This window comes from Gastrolobium bilobum, unplaced genomic scaffold, assembly GCF_033153095.1.
Source record: "Gastrolobium bilobum isolate Gb01-03AN ecotype WA unplaced genomic scaffold, APGP_CSIRO_Gbil_v1 utg18749, whole genome shotgun sequence".
Taxonomy (NCBI): Eukaryota; Viridiplantae; Streptophyta; class Magnoliopsida; order Fabales; family Fabaceae; genus Gastrolobium; species Gastrolobium bilobum.
The window spans coordinates 72,242-84,918 of record NW_026895204.1 but is presented as its reverse complement, the minus strand read 5'-3'; the positions used below and the strand labels follow the sequence as shown (position 1 = coordinate 84,918).

General features: G+C 34.4%; 3 pseudogenes; 2 read left to right on the top strand and 1 right to left on the bottom strand.

The window, feature by feature from the left end:
- Positions 1-2,048: 2,048 nt before the first annotated feature.
- On the top strand, positions 2,049-5,758 carry LOC133299614 (pyrophosphate-energized vacuolar membrane proton pump-like; annotated as a pseudogene).
- Positions 5,759-5,770: 12 nt separating this feature from the next.
- LOC133299609 (pyrophosphate-energized vacuolar membrane proton pump-like) lies at positions 5,771-6,311 on the top strand (annotated as a pseudogene).
- Positions 6,312-7,018: 707 nt separating this feature from the next.
- On the bottom strand, positions 7,019-11,492 carry LOC133299601 (pyrophosphate-energized vacuolar membrane proton pump 1-like; annotated as a pseudogene).
- Positions 11,493-12,677: the final 1,185 nt, after the last annotated feature.

Sequence of the window (12,677 nt, the reverse complement as noted above, 5' to 3'; positions counted from 1 at the left end):
TCTGAACCTACTCATTTTTCTAAGATTTAACATATTTTTATATTATTTTTCGCGCATTAGAAAGATAAATAATTTGGGAAAAAAATTAAACCTATATTTTTTTCATTAAACCAATAAAAAAGCCAATAAAATGGCCTTATTATGCAAGCCAATTGAGAGGGCTCTATTGAGTGGAACTGATAAAATAAAAATATTAAGCAATTAGTAAACATGATTTTGCAAATTATGAATATCTACAACCAACACGGCATGGCTTTTTGACCCTTTTGTGTCTCATTAATTAATTAATGACCAATTTTCCCCTGATCCATAACTATCCACCAACCTGCTCGTGTTTAATCGACTACGTTGAAGGTTTAGTCGACTAAATAATCAAAATTCATAAATTGCGTTGACACAAAATGTAGTCGATTAAAAATCCCTCTTGATTGATTAAATTTTGGGACTTTTAATCGACTACATTGAAATATTTAGTCGATTAAATGTCGGCAGAAACCCTATATTTTGCAAGTTCTCAGTCTCATTTCAAATATTAACGTTGTGTAAACCAATATGTATGTTGTTTGTCATGTGTAATCCTTGCACTCACAATCTATTTCATCCCACCATCCCTAAAGCCTTAATATTGTGAAATTATTGTCATTGCACAACTCCAAACCCCCAAAATCCGAATCCAAACCCCCAATTTCAGAACCCTACTCCCAAATCCGTGTGAAAGATGAGCACAAATCCAAACATGTATGTAACACTGATTTACTATGATGGAAAGCATTATGAAGGCTCCAATGGTGTTCAATTTGAAGGAAAAACGAAGATGTTGAAAATCAAACGGGGCACTACATACAATGAGCTAAAAGGGAGAATTCACCAAAAATTGGGCCTGCAAGGCAGCCAATGCGTTCAACGGATGATTCCCAGGGTAGAGACTACAGTCGGTAAGGATGCTATATACTACATTGGTAACGATATATGTGATGATGAAGATGTGGAATGTGTCATTTATGCAATTGTTGACCGAAAATTTCAAAATTTTATTGAAATATATGTTGAAATAGACTGTGGTCAATCTTCATCTGCACCTATGCATGAAAGAAGTCAGAGTCAAGAAGACAGAGTCATCGGTTTATCTGCACTGCACCTGTCTTAAGTCAGATAACACTGAGGGAAATAGACGAGGATGAGCATGAGGAGGATATTGACAGTGATGAGGACGGTGAACCTGAGAGTGTTATTCCGCTAGGTGACACGTCAGATACTGACGTAGAGGGTGATTTCGATGCTGACACAAGCTCAGGAAACCTGGGTTCCAAGGTTACGCGACCACTTCGTGTTGACCCTATTAGCAGTGGTAAGATTATGAATTAAAGATTTAATTTAACATTTCTTCTTTGTGTTATCATTGGTATTGACGGTGGCTTTATAAATTTTGACGTAGGTTCTGAGATCGAGCCATTTTGAAACGAAAGCCCACATTATTCCTTCATTAATCACCCTAATGATGAAACAGAGGTGTTGTATGGTGATGATGACTTGCACAGTGGCTGGAAATTAGGGGATCCATTATATTTGTATCAGGAGTTTCGTAGCAAATCTGAAATGCAACATGCAGTGAAATTATATTGTATGAAGGCTCACCGTACTGCCTTTGTGGCAAAAAGTGATGAGTATAGATTTGTGAGGAAGTGTCGACACCATAATGATGGTTGTCCTTGGTATGTGAGGGCATTGTTTCCGAAGAATGGAAATACTTGGGTGGTCAGTAAGTGGGGCAAAGAACACACCTGCCTAAACCAAGGTATTACCCGGGATCATAGACAGTTGGATTCTGATGTGATATGTGCAGCCATTATGAGTATGTATTATTCGATGTATCTAATTTTCTAAGGTATGTTTATGTTTATCAGTTTGTATTTTTACAGTGTTGACTTAGATTTTTTTTTATAGGTATGTTAAAAGAAGATCCATCTTTAAAGTCAGTTCTTATTCAAGAGAGGGTACAACGTTTGTATGGATACAACATAAGTTACAGGAAGGCTTGGAAGGCTAAAATGAAGGCCATTGTGAAGTTATTTGGTGACTGGGATAAATCATATGCATTCTTGCCTGGTTGGCTGACATACATGACGCAGGTTAATCCGGGTTCTGTGTTCAAGATTGATACGGACCAATGTGTTGATGAACGTCGAGTTTACACCGATAAGGCTGTCTTTCACAGGGTATTTTGGACCTTTCACCAGTGCATTGAGGCCTTCAAATATTGTAAACCCATAATCCAAATTGATGGCACGTATTTATACGGTAAATACAAAAGAACCCTTTTGATTGCTACGTCACAAGATGGAGATGGATACATTCTGCCTATTGCTTTTGCTATTGTTCCTCGGGTGAGAGATTGGATGATTGGTCGTGATTTCTTAGCCTCATGCGTTTTCATGTCACGCATAGGCATGGCATTTGTCTAATATCAGATCGTCATCCCAGCATCATAAGGGCTGTAAGAGATCATGCCGGTTGGCAGCCACCATTTGCGTGTCACGTGTTTTGTCTACGTCACATCGGAAGCAATTTTAACACTAAGAAGGCCGGACAGTATCAGGCTCTTCGTCTTGTGGCCTTGACGAAGAAGGCCGATCTTGTCGAAGCTTCGTGCGTCTCTCATGTTCGTCATTGCTTGGTCTTATGCGGCCCGCCATTTTTACGAAATACCTACAATGAACATTTAAAGTGAGATTTACATAAGATACAAAAAGCATGCACAACTAATTTAGAAGTACTGTTTCTTTGATGTTTCTGTATTCAACTACAACCACAAAAAGTATACTTTTTAATTTTCCATTGGTGTTGTCATGACCATTACAGACAAGTTGTTAATTTTCTCAAAATCATGCATGACAATAACATAATAACTTGATGTAGATAACAAAAAGCTTTCCCATTGCAGTATACTGACCAGCATTCTACCATAAATCAGAGACAAAACACCCAATTGTATGGCTAACATGTGTACAGAAAAAAAATACAAAACGTAAAACATAATGCTTACCTATTCACGAATTAGAGCGTTTTTTAGCTGCAATCCACACGCCTCGCGCAGGTTTCGATTGTTCTTCTAGAGGAGATCGATTTGGGGTTTGGGAGAGGGGTGTTAATCGACTAGGGTTTGAATAAACCCCCCCTCTGCCAAATGGGGGGTTTTTAAAAAACATTTTTGCCGACATTTAGTCGACTACATAATTATTGTAGTCGATTAAAAGTCCTGAAATTTAATCAATCAAGAGGGAATTTTAATCGTCTACATTTCGTGTCAAAGCGATTTCTGAATTTTGATTATTTAGTCGACTAAACCTTCAACGTAGTCGATTAAACAGGGGCAGGTTGGTGGATAGTTATGGATCTGGGAAAAATTGGTTATTAATTAATTAATGAACGGCAAAAGGGTCAAAAAGCCAACATGACATACCAATTTGCAAAGCAATATTGGAAATTAGTTACTCATCACAAATCACTACATTTATATCATACAGATTAATTTAACAAACGGATTGTTAACTCACATTTGGTTGTAAAAGCGCATCAAATTAAATTAAAATAGCGGAAGGCTAATAAAATTTTCTAATTACACAATGTAATTTTGCGTGACGATTCTTTTTCTTTTTTTATTTTTCTCTTTTTAATTATTCCCTACTATTTATTTTATTTGTACTGAATCCCAAACTAAATTCCAAATGACCATAATCAATTACCAATGATTATCTGGATATGATAATTTATACCATTCTGTATAGAGTCTAATGGACAGCATAACGATTATAAATCAGACTAATACAGGGATAAAATCTCACAATTTAAACTTGTCACCTGAAATACAGAAAAGTCCAAAAGCACACATGTCCTGAATATGGCTCCGTGTCATTACAATATAAACTACTTGACATGACAACATACACATCTATACACAATCCTCTCATAGATACATAATTGTACATAGGCTACATATACCTCTTAAAATGATTTTCAACTGTATAAAATGCATGATCTTATACGTCATGCAATACAAAACATGCATATACAATCTTCCAAAATAACTAAGTGTCTCTTACAACCGAATCTTATATCCTCCCTGCACTGGTCCCTTGCCCTTTGAGGGCTCTCCTGCTACTGATGTACCTGTAATTTAAATTACACCCCCATAACTGGATGAGAAATGAATCCCAATAAACTCTGGTATTATGGAACAGTCTCCACTCATGAATTCACTTTATACATGAAAGGTCATATAAAAAACATACTTTTCCTCCAAAAAGGGTCAACTCAGGCGCTTCCAAGCATCTTCACTCTTAGGAACCTGACTTGAGCTGTCGAACTCCGTCAAATTAATCAGGTTTGTAAAAATAAAGATTTGTAATAAAGTGGGCAACCTAAATCTTCTCTCAAGAAATTTGCAAAGATCTTAATTGATTATTTAAAAACAAGAAGTAAAAAGGGGGTTTTGTGCGATTAAAATTAGAAAGTAAAAACAAGGATTTAAAAATGAAAATTATCAATTAATAGCAATCAACTCAAGAATTAGGATTCCACGATATCCATCATTAGACAAAGGATTACCAAATGGTGGTTGACCCTAAGCAATTTGGAATCCTTGCAATTGCTTAGGAACCCCTCTCTAGACAATCGCCTAGCGTTTTGATCAATATGGCGCATCTACTAGCGCAATCACGGAGTATCAGAATGTTTAACTTAAGATCATCAGGTTAATCAACCTAAATATTAAATCTAATATTTAATCATTTACCTTAAGTGCAATCACAGAACTCAAATCTGAGTTGAAGGAAGAGAAACGATTTGGATCAAGATGAAGCGCAGGTCCTCCGGATTCAACCGCGGAATCCTTAATTCTTGGAATGATTAAAGAACGCTTAGCCTAGCATGACTAAGTAGAAAACCATAATTGAAATTAAGAAAATAAAGAAGAACAAAAGAGTAGAAGAGAGAAAATGTAAATTGCATGGGTTCTGGTCTATTAATAAAATAATGAATGATGAATTTTCGTATCTAAGGACTCTTTGTATTAATTTCGATTTGCAAGCAACTATTCTTATGTGTTGTTCTTATTTAATGAATAATATTTTTTTACTTTGTGCTTCTAAATCATTGATGTTAGCTAGACTTTACTTTTTCTGTATAGTTTTGCAGTCCTGTGCAAGATATTGCAGACTCTTATAGATCTGGTGCTGCTGGTAATCTTATATTTGGCCTTGCCTTAGGATACAAGTCTGTTATTATTCCAATTTTTTCTATTGCAGTTAGTATTTTTGTTTGTTTCAGCTTTGCTACCATGCATAGCATTGTTGTCGCTGCACTTGGGATGCTGAGTACCATAGCCACTACATTGGCTATTGATGCATATAATCCAATCAGTGACAATGCTAGAGGTATTGCTAAGATAGCTGGGATGAGTCATAGAATTCGAGAGAGAACTGATGCCCTTGATGTTGTAGGAAACACGACTGCTACCATTTGGACGTTTTAGATTTTCTATTTTTTCAACCATCTTTCAATCTAATTCATTAAATTCCTGGAAACATCACTTTCCTACTTGATGCTTGATATGTCAATATTCTATTTTAGAGGTTTGCCATTGGTTTTGCTGCACTTGTGTCTCTAGACCTCTTTCGAGCCTTGTATTTGAATAGTCGATGTGCTGACTCCAAAGGTTTTTGTTGGTTTGATCGTGGGTGCAGTGATTCCTTATTGGTTTTGTTCGATGACCATGAAGAGTATGGGGAATGCTGCTCTGAAGATGGTTGAGGAAGTACGGAAGCAATGTATAATACACCCCAAGTTATTGTGTTGTTTATCCTCAATAACTTTTTAGGGCAGTGTTACAAGCTACTTGTTCGTTTTCTCCCTACTCCTTTTTATCATTTGCTTCTGAGACATATTTCTGCACCAACTTTACATATTGCTATCTCTGCATCCAACACAAATGGTGCTTGGGATAATGCCAAGAAGTACATTAGGGTAAGTATTTTATAGGATGGTTTGAATTGTATGATTAATGTCTAATAAATCAATGATGTGGATTTTAGGGTAAATATTTGGCGTAATAGGCTGGGTCTTTTGATCATGCAAGAAGCCTTGGTCCAAAAGGTATATCCTTACAAAGCAGCTGTTATTGGTCACACCATTGAGGACCCTTTAAAGGTACATCTGGATTGTCACTTAACATCCTTATCAAGTTGATGGCCGTTAAGTCTCTTGTGTTTGCTTCCTTTTTTGCTACACATGGTCGCTTACTCTTCAAGATCTAAAAATTTGATACAGAAGAGCATCGTCTTTCAATTTCTTATTAATTGCAGAACAAGGAAAAACCATCCATTTATTGTGCCTTTTCTTTGTTAATCTTAACTTGTTGTCATGCAAGTTCTATTATTTTTAAAATCTTTCCCTCCCGGTCCAACTCTATAATAAAGTATATTTTCTCTTGTCTGTAGCTTTGAGATACTTAATTAGCCTGAATCTGTAGAGAAAATTTTTCTTGTAAACAGGAGGTTGATGATGACAACAACGGTATTTAAATATCTTCTGCGTGGTCAGTTTCTTAGTATATCTTGCAGATGACCAAAATTTTGGTTTTTGATTTTTTTTATATAGGCTATTCACATTGAAATACCTTATTGGTCATGGACATAATTGCATAAATATAATAGGATAAGATAAGCTTATTTTGTCAGGCATTATATGGCTATGATCCACCAGTAACTGAGAAAAGGCCAAAGATGACATGTGATTGTTGGCCTTCATAGTGTTGCTTTTGTTGTGGTGGTTCAAGGAAGTCAAAATCAAGAAAGAAATGAGGAAGAGGTCTTTTTAGTGGAATATATAAGAGGATAAGAAAATGACGGGAAAAGATTATGTTAGAAAAGGGTCTAAGACCATGTTTGATCTTGAAGAGATTGAAGAATTGAGGAGATATAGAAATCATCCCTCGTGTCCTAGAAAAGTTTTGAGAAGAGATTCAGCTATTGATGCATATAATCCAATGAGTGACAATACTTGACCTTTTATCAGTTACTGGTGGATCATAGCCATATAATGCCTGGCCAAATAAGCATATCTTATCATATCATATCTCTGTTATCATGTCCAAGACCAATAAGGTATTTCAATGTGAATAGCCTATATCAAACAAAATTAAAACCCAAAATTTTGGTCATCTGCAAGATATACTAAGAAACTGACCACACAGAAGATATTTAAATACCATCGTCGTCATCATCAACCTCCTATTTACAAGGAAAATTTTCTCTACAGATTCAGGCTAATTAAGTATCTCAAAGCTACAGACAAGACAAAATATACTTTATTTTAGGGTTGGGCCGGGAGGGAAAGATTTTAAAAATAATAGAACCTGCATGACAACCAAGTTAAGATTAAAAAAGAAAAGGCACAGTAAATGGATGGTTTTTCCTTGTTCTGCAATTAATAAGAAATTGAAAGACGATGCTCTTCTGTATCAAATTTTTAGATCTTGAAGAGTAAGCAACCATGTGTAGCAAAAAAGGGAGCAAACACAAAAGACTTAACGGCCATCAACTTGATAAGGATGTTAAGCGACAATACAGATGTACCTTTAAAGGGTCCTCAATGGTGTCACGAATAACAGCTGCTTTGTAAGGATATACCTTTTGGACCAAGGCTTCTTGCATGATCAAAAGACCTAGCCTATTACGCCAAATATTTACCCTAAAATCCACATCATTGATTCATTAGACATTAATCATACAATTCAAACCATCCAATAAAATATTTACCTTAATGTACTTCTTGGCATTATCCCAAGAACCATTTGTGTTGGATGCAGAGATAGCAATATGTAAAATTGGTGCAGAAATTTGTCTCAGAAGCAAACGATAAAAGGGAGTAGGGAGAAGACGAACAAGTAGCTTGTAACACTGCCCTAAAAAGTTTTTGAGGATAAACAACAAAATAACTAAGGTGTATTATACATTGCTTCCGTACTTCCTCAACCATCTTCAGAGTAGCTTTCCCCATACTCTTCATGGTCAACGCAGAAAACCAATAAGAAAGCACTACACCCATGATCAAACCAATAAAAACCTTTGGAGTCAGCATATCAACTGTTCAAATACAAGGCTCCAAAGAGGGCTAGAGACACAAGTGCAGTAAAACTAATGGCAAACCTCTAAAGTAGAATATTGGCATATCAAGCATCAAGCAAGAAAGTGATGTTTCCAAGAATTTAATGAATTAGATTGAAAAATGGTTGAAAAAATAGAAAATCTAAAACTTCTCAATGGCAACAATTTTGTTTCCTATATCATCAAGGGCATAAGTTCTCTCTCGAATTCTGTGACTCATCCCAACTATCTTAGCAATACCTCCAGCATCGTCATTGATTGGATCATATGCATCAAAAGCCAATCTAGTGGCTATGATACTCAACATCCCAAGTGCAGCAACAACAATACCATACATGGCAGCAAAGCTGAAACAAACAAAAATACTAGCTGCAATAGCGAAAAGTGGAATAATGACATACTTGTATCCCAAGGCAAGGCCAAATATAAGATTACTAGTAGCACCAGTCCTGCACGAGTCTGCAACATCTTGCACAGTACTGCAAAACTACACAGAAAAAGTAAAGTCAGGTTAACTTCTATGATTTAGGAGGACAAAGTAAAAAAAAAATATCATTCATTCATTAAACAACAGCAACACACAAGAATAGCTTTCTGCAAATTGAAATTAATAATAGGATTCCTCATATACGAAAATTCATCATTCATGATTTTATTAATAGACAATAACCTGTCCTTTAAAGCTTGCTTTACTTCAAAAGTAATTTCTAACAGAATTTATAAGACTCACCAGTTCTTGATGACTTTTGTAAGAACCCGAACCTTTAACTTGAGATTTTAGAAATTAAATAATAATTAAACGAGGTTTATTAGATTAGAGATTTAATTGTTTGAAATAAATCATTGTTTTGAGAAAATTGTGAATAGTGTCATTTTAGGGTAAAACTACAAGTAGACAAATTACTCAAAAACTTAAAAAAATTATGATTTTAGAGATTTAATAATAATTAAATGAGAATTATTATATGGAAGATTTAATTATTTTAAACAAATCATCTTTTTAGAGAAAAAGGGCCAATATTGAGTATTCGCGGTAAAATTGCAGTAGGCAAAATTACCCGAAACATAGGGGACAAACCAATGATTATTATTGTTCCTTAAATTTCATAAATTTAAAAAGACAACAAAAAGAATATATTTAAGTTAGAAAGAGAATTAAGTGAGAGATAGGTAAGTAATTAACCATTGGTTAAATGGGCAATAACTAATATGACCTAGACCCACACACACACCCCCTTCATTTTCATTTCCTCATTTTTCAAGACACTAGACAGCAGCCCCTCTCCCTTATGGTCTGCCCCTTCCTCTCTTACCCTGTAGGTTTTCATCTTTTCTTTTGAAACCAGCAAGAATACTCATCAATATCTCACCTTTCGTCAACCCACCATGAAAATAACCTAAAGTCTAGAGATTTAGGGAGAAACACATTATCCTTGGAGTTTTGATTTCTAGTTTTGGTGTTGCGAGTGACACTCCTCTATTTTTGAAATCTTGGACACTTGCTCTTGCTTGGGAGAAGCTTCTTGGTAAGAAAGATATGAACTTTCTATAGATTTTCATGATAAATGACATGATGTAGGTTAAAGGTTGAGCCTTGAGGTGGTTTATATGTTTATGATATGAGGAAACATTGACTAAGTGTTGAAATGATCTTGGGAGATGCTTGTACAACATTGATTAAGTGTTAGATTGTTGTTATATTATGCTGCCATGATTGGATGCTGGATTTGCATGCGGTTTATATGCTTTTAGCTTCAGTTATGTTTATGGAGTTTTGTGTTGAGACTTGTTGTTTACTATGTTATTTGGTGAGCATGGGGATTGTCCATGACACATAGTATTATTATGTCTTGAGTCTTTTGGAGTTGTAATAATGTATCAGGATATTGTCCGGATTACTTGATGTAATGCCGTGATTTAGATACACACTTTATCTATATATTGAGGTATTTCAGTAGATGTCTTATTGCAATTTTACATACAGACGATATTTTATGAAATTGATTAAGTAATCGAGTTGATAATTAATAATGACGTCATAATTGAAAAGAAAAAGAATATTCCGCATTTTTAATTAAGCACCGCTTAATACGATGTAATGTTAATATTCCGGGTATACACGGGGTGTTACACAATTCATATAATCAGCCTTTGACAAATGCAGGGTAAGGCTACCTATTATTGACCGGATAAAATCATTTTACCATTTTAATACATTAGAATATGATTTTCTTGAGCATTAACTAGACAATGTTATAAAGTAATAGAATGTGAATATTTCTAAAAGTGTACCTTCTAAGATTAAATACATATCTACTAGAAAAAAATCTGTTTAGCGATGGAATTGTTATGGATTTTTTGTCGCAAATTTTATCCTTTCAACTATTTTTCATCGCAGATTCTCTCGAGGTTTGCGACAGATACCGAATTAGCCATGAATTTTGTGAGGAAAATTTTACTGAAATCCCTAAACAAGTTTTTTCTAGTATATATGTAATCCAATGCTTAAGACATAAATAAAATTTTTCAGTGATGAAAATTGTCTGTTGCCCAAGTAGTTTGGGTAAAGGTAGTGTCGTTGTTGATCAAAATAGTCTGTTGATTACACAACTATGAGAAGTCATTAAAATGAAATGATAAGTATTGTTGATTCAAGTCATTCTTTCACGAGGTCACCCATTATAATATTACAACCAAGTTTTCAGAATATTCTTATGAGACTTTTCAAAATATATTCAAGCAGGGTATGAAGTGCACTTTTAGACTTTTAGTAAGTGTAGAAATCAAGCATTATTCTTTAATTAAATGCTAGTCTAGAATAAATTTTCTTGAAGAGATAGAAAAGAAGAAGAAACTAACAAACTTCGTGACTCTAAACCTACAGAGAATATCTTTATAAAAAAAAAAAAAAAAAACCTACAGATAATATGGAACAGTTAAAAAGTAACGTATGCATAAATAATTGTAATAGAATTAAATGATAAAACATAAATTCTATATTCAAGGAGTTAAAGTCTTACCAAAACGGAAAGAAATATAACAAAGGAATTCCAAAGAAAAACAATACGAAATCATTATGTTTCAAAGCAATTTGGGCAACTACTTATGTATATAATGAAATATAGAAAAACCTAGCAGTGAAGATTCAAAAGGGAAAAGCAAGCTTACTTCATCCTTTTCTTCAGCATGCTCCACCATGATTACATGGCCATCAACTTTTCCTTTAGGAGCTAAAGAATTTGAGTTTATGGCACTGCAGGGATCTGATTTACTTAATTCAGAAGTAGTTTGTTTCCTTTTGTCTAGTATACACCATATATGTGATTCCATGGTCATCAATCTTCTCTTTCTTGCTAATATATGATTCCATTCTTAAATAGCTTGATGTTATTTTTCTGCATTTATCCCACAAAGGATAGAGTAAATCATGTGGTCAAATAAGTGTTGGAGTAATCATACAAAAAAATTGCCAACCAGACCTCTGAATTTAATTTAAAAGAAAAAGTATACATGGCTATTAGTAATATCATAATTCTATATATGAGAAGCACCTAAAAAAAATTAAATCTCAATCTATTTGAGAAAAGATATCAAATACAAATTTAAATTTAGGGTTAGTAGAGATTCATTCAATTGATGAAGCAGTAAATCCCCACCTCACATATCATTAACATGAATATGATGAACAATAAAGAGATAAAGTTCAACTACGTAAGCCCTCACCAAAAAAAAAAGTTCAACTACGTAAAACAATAGCAGATTCTCTGAAAGGCCTGTTTCAAAACAATCTATACATGAGAAATAATTTACTGCCAGAAAACTTTTAATACGTCCAGAGTCAAACCAATGTAAAGCATATGCATTGGGAATTTGCTCGTCTGAAACACTTACAAAACTTCAAACGGAAACTACTTGAAGAGTTTGAAGTATAGAAGTATTCAATTGGTCAAGGAAGATAGATTGAGAATATATTATATCATGAGTTCAACTACATTGAAAGAGTTATTGGAAAGTAATCCACCAAAAGGAGAAGATGTTAATTATATATGGGGGGAGGGTAGGGGGGAACATGTTGAAAAAACAAGGACAAACATAAGAACACTTATAAAAGTGATCACCCACATCACCATTGTAAAATTGCATAAATTTTACTAGAACACTTGGGGAAAAAGAGTGTTTTTCTACAGCCATTGATGAAAAAGAATGGTAGGGATTACGTCAAGTTATCAGATAAATATTTGAAAGGCATATCTTGTCACTGTTGGATTGATAATGCATCAAGTAAAACAATTCTAAGAGGAGTTAAATCCACAAACGAGTAGATTGACAAATCAAGGACAACAATTAGCACAGAAACTTATGTTTAATAAAATCAGTAATAATAGATTATGCAATTGGAGGCATGTCTATTTATAGGAAAGATAAAGGCATAGTTTTTATCCAACAAATTATTATGCTCCACGAGAGTAGAGTGTCCTGGCAATGGAAAGTTAACAAGATAATAAACCAGATGAG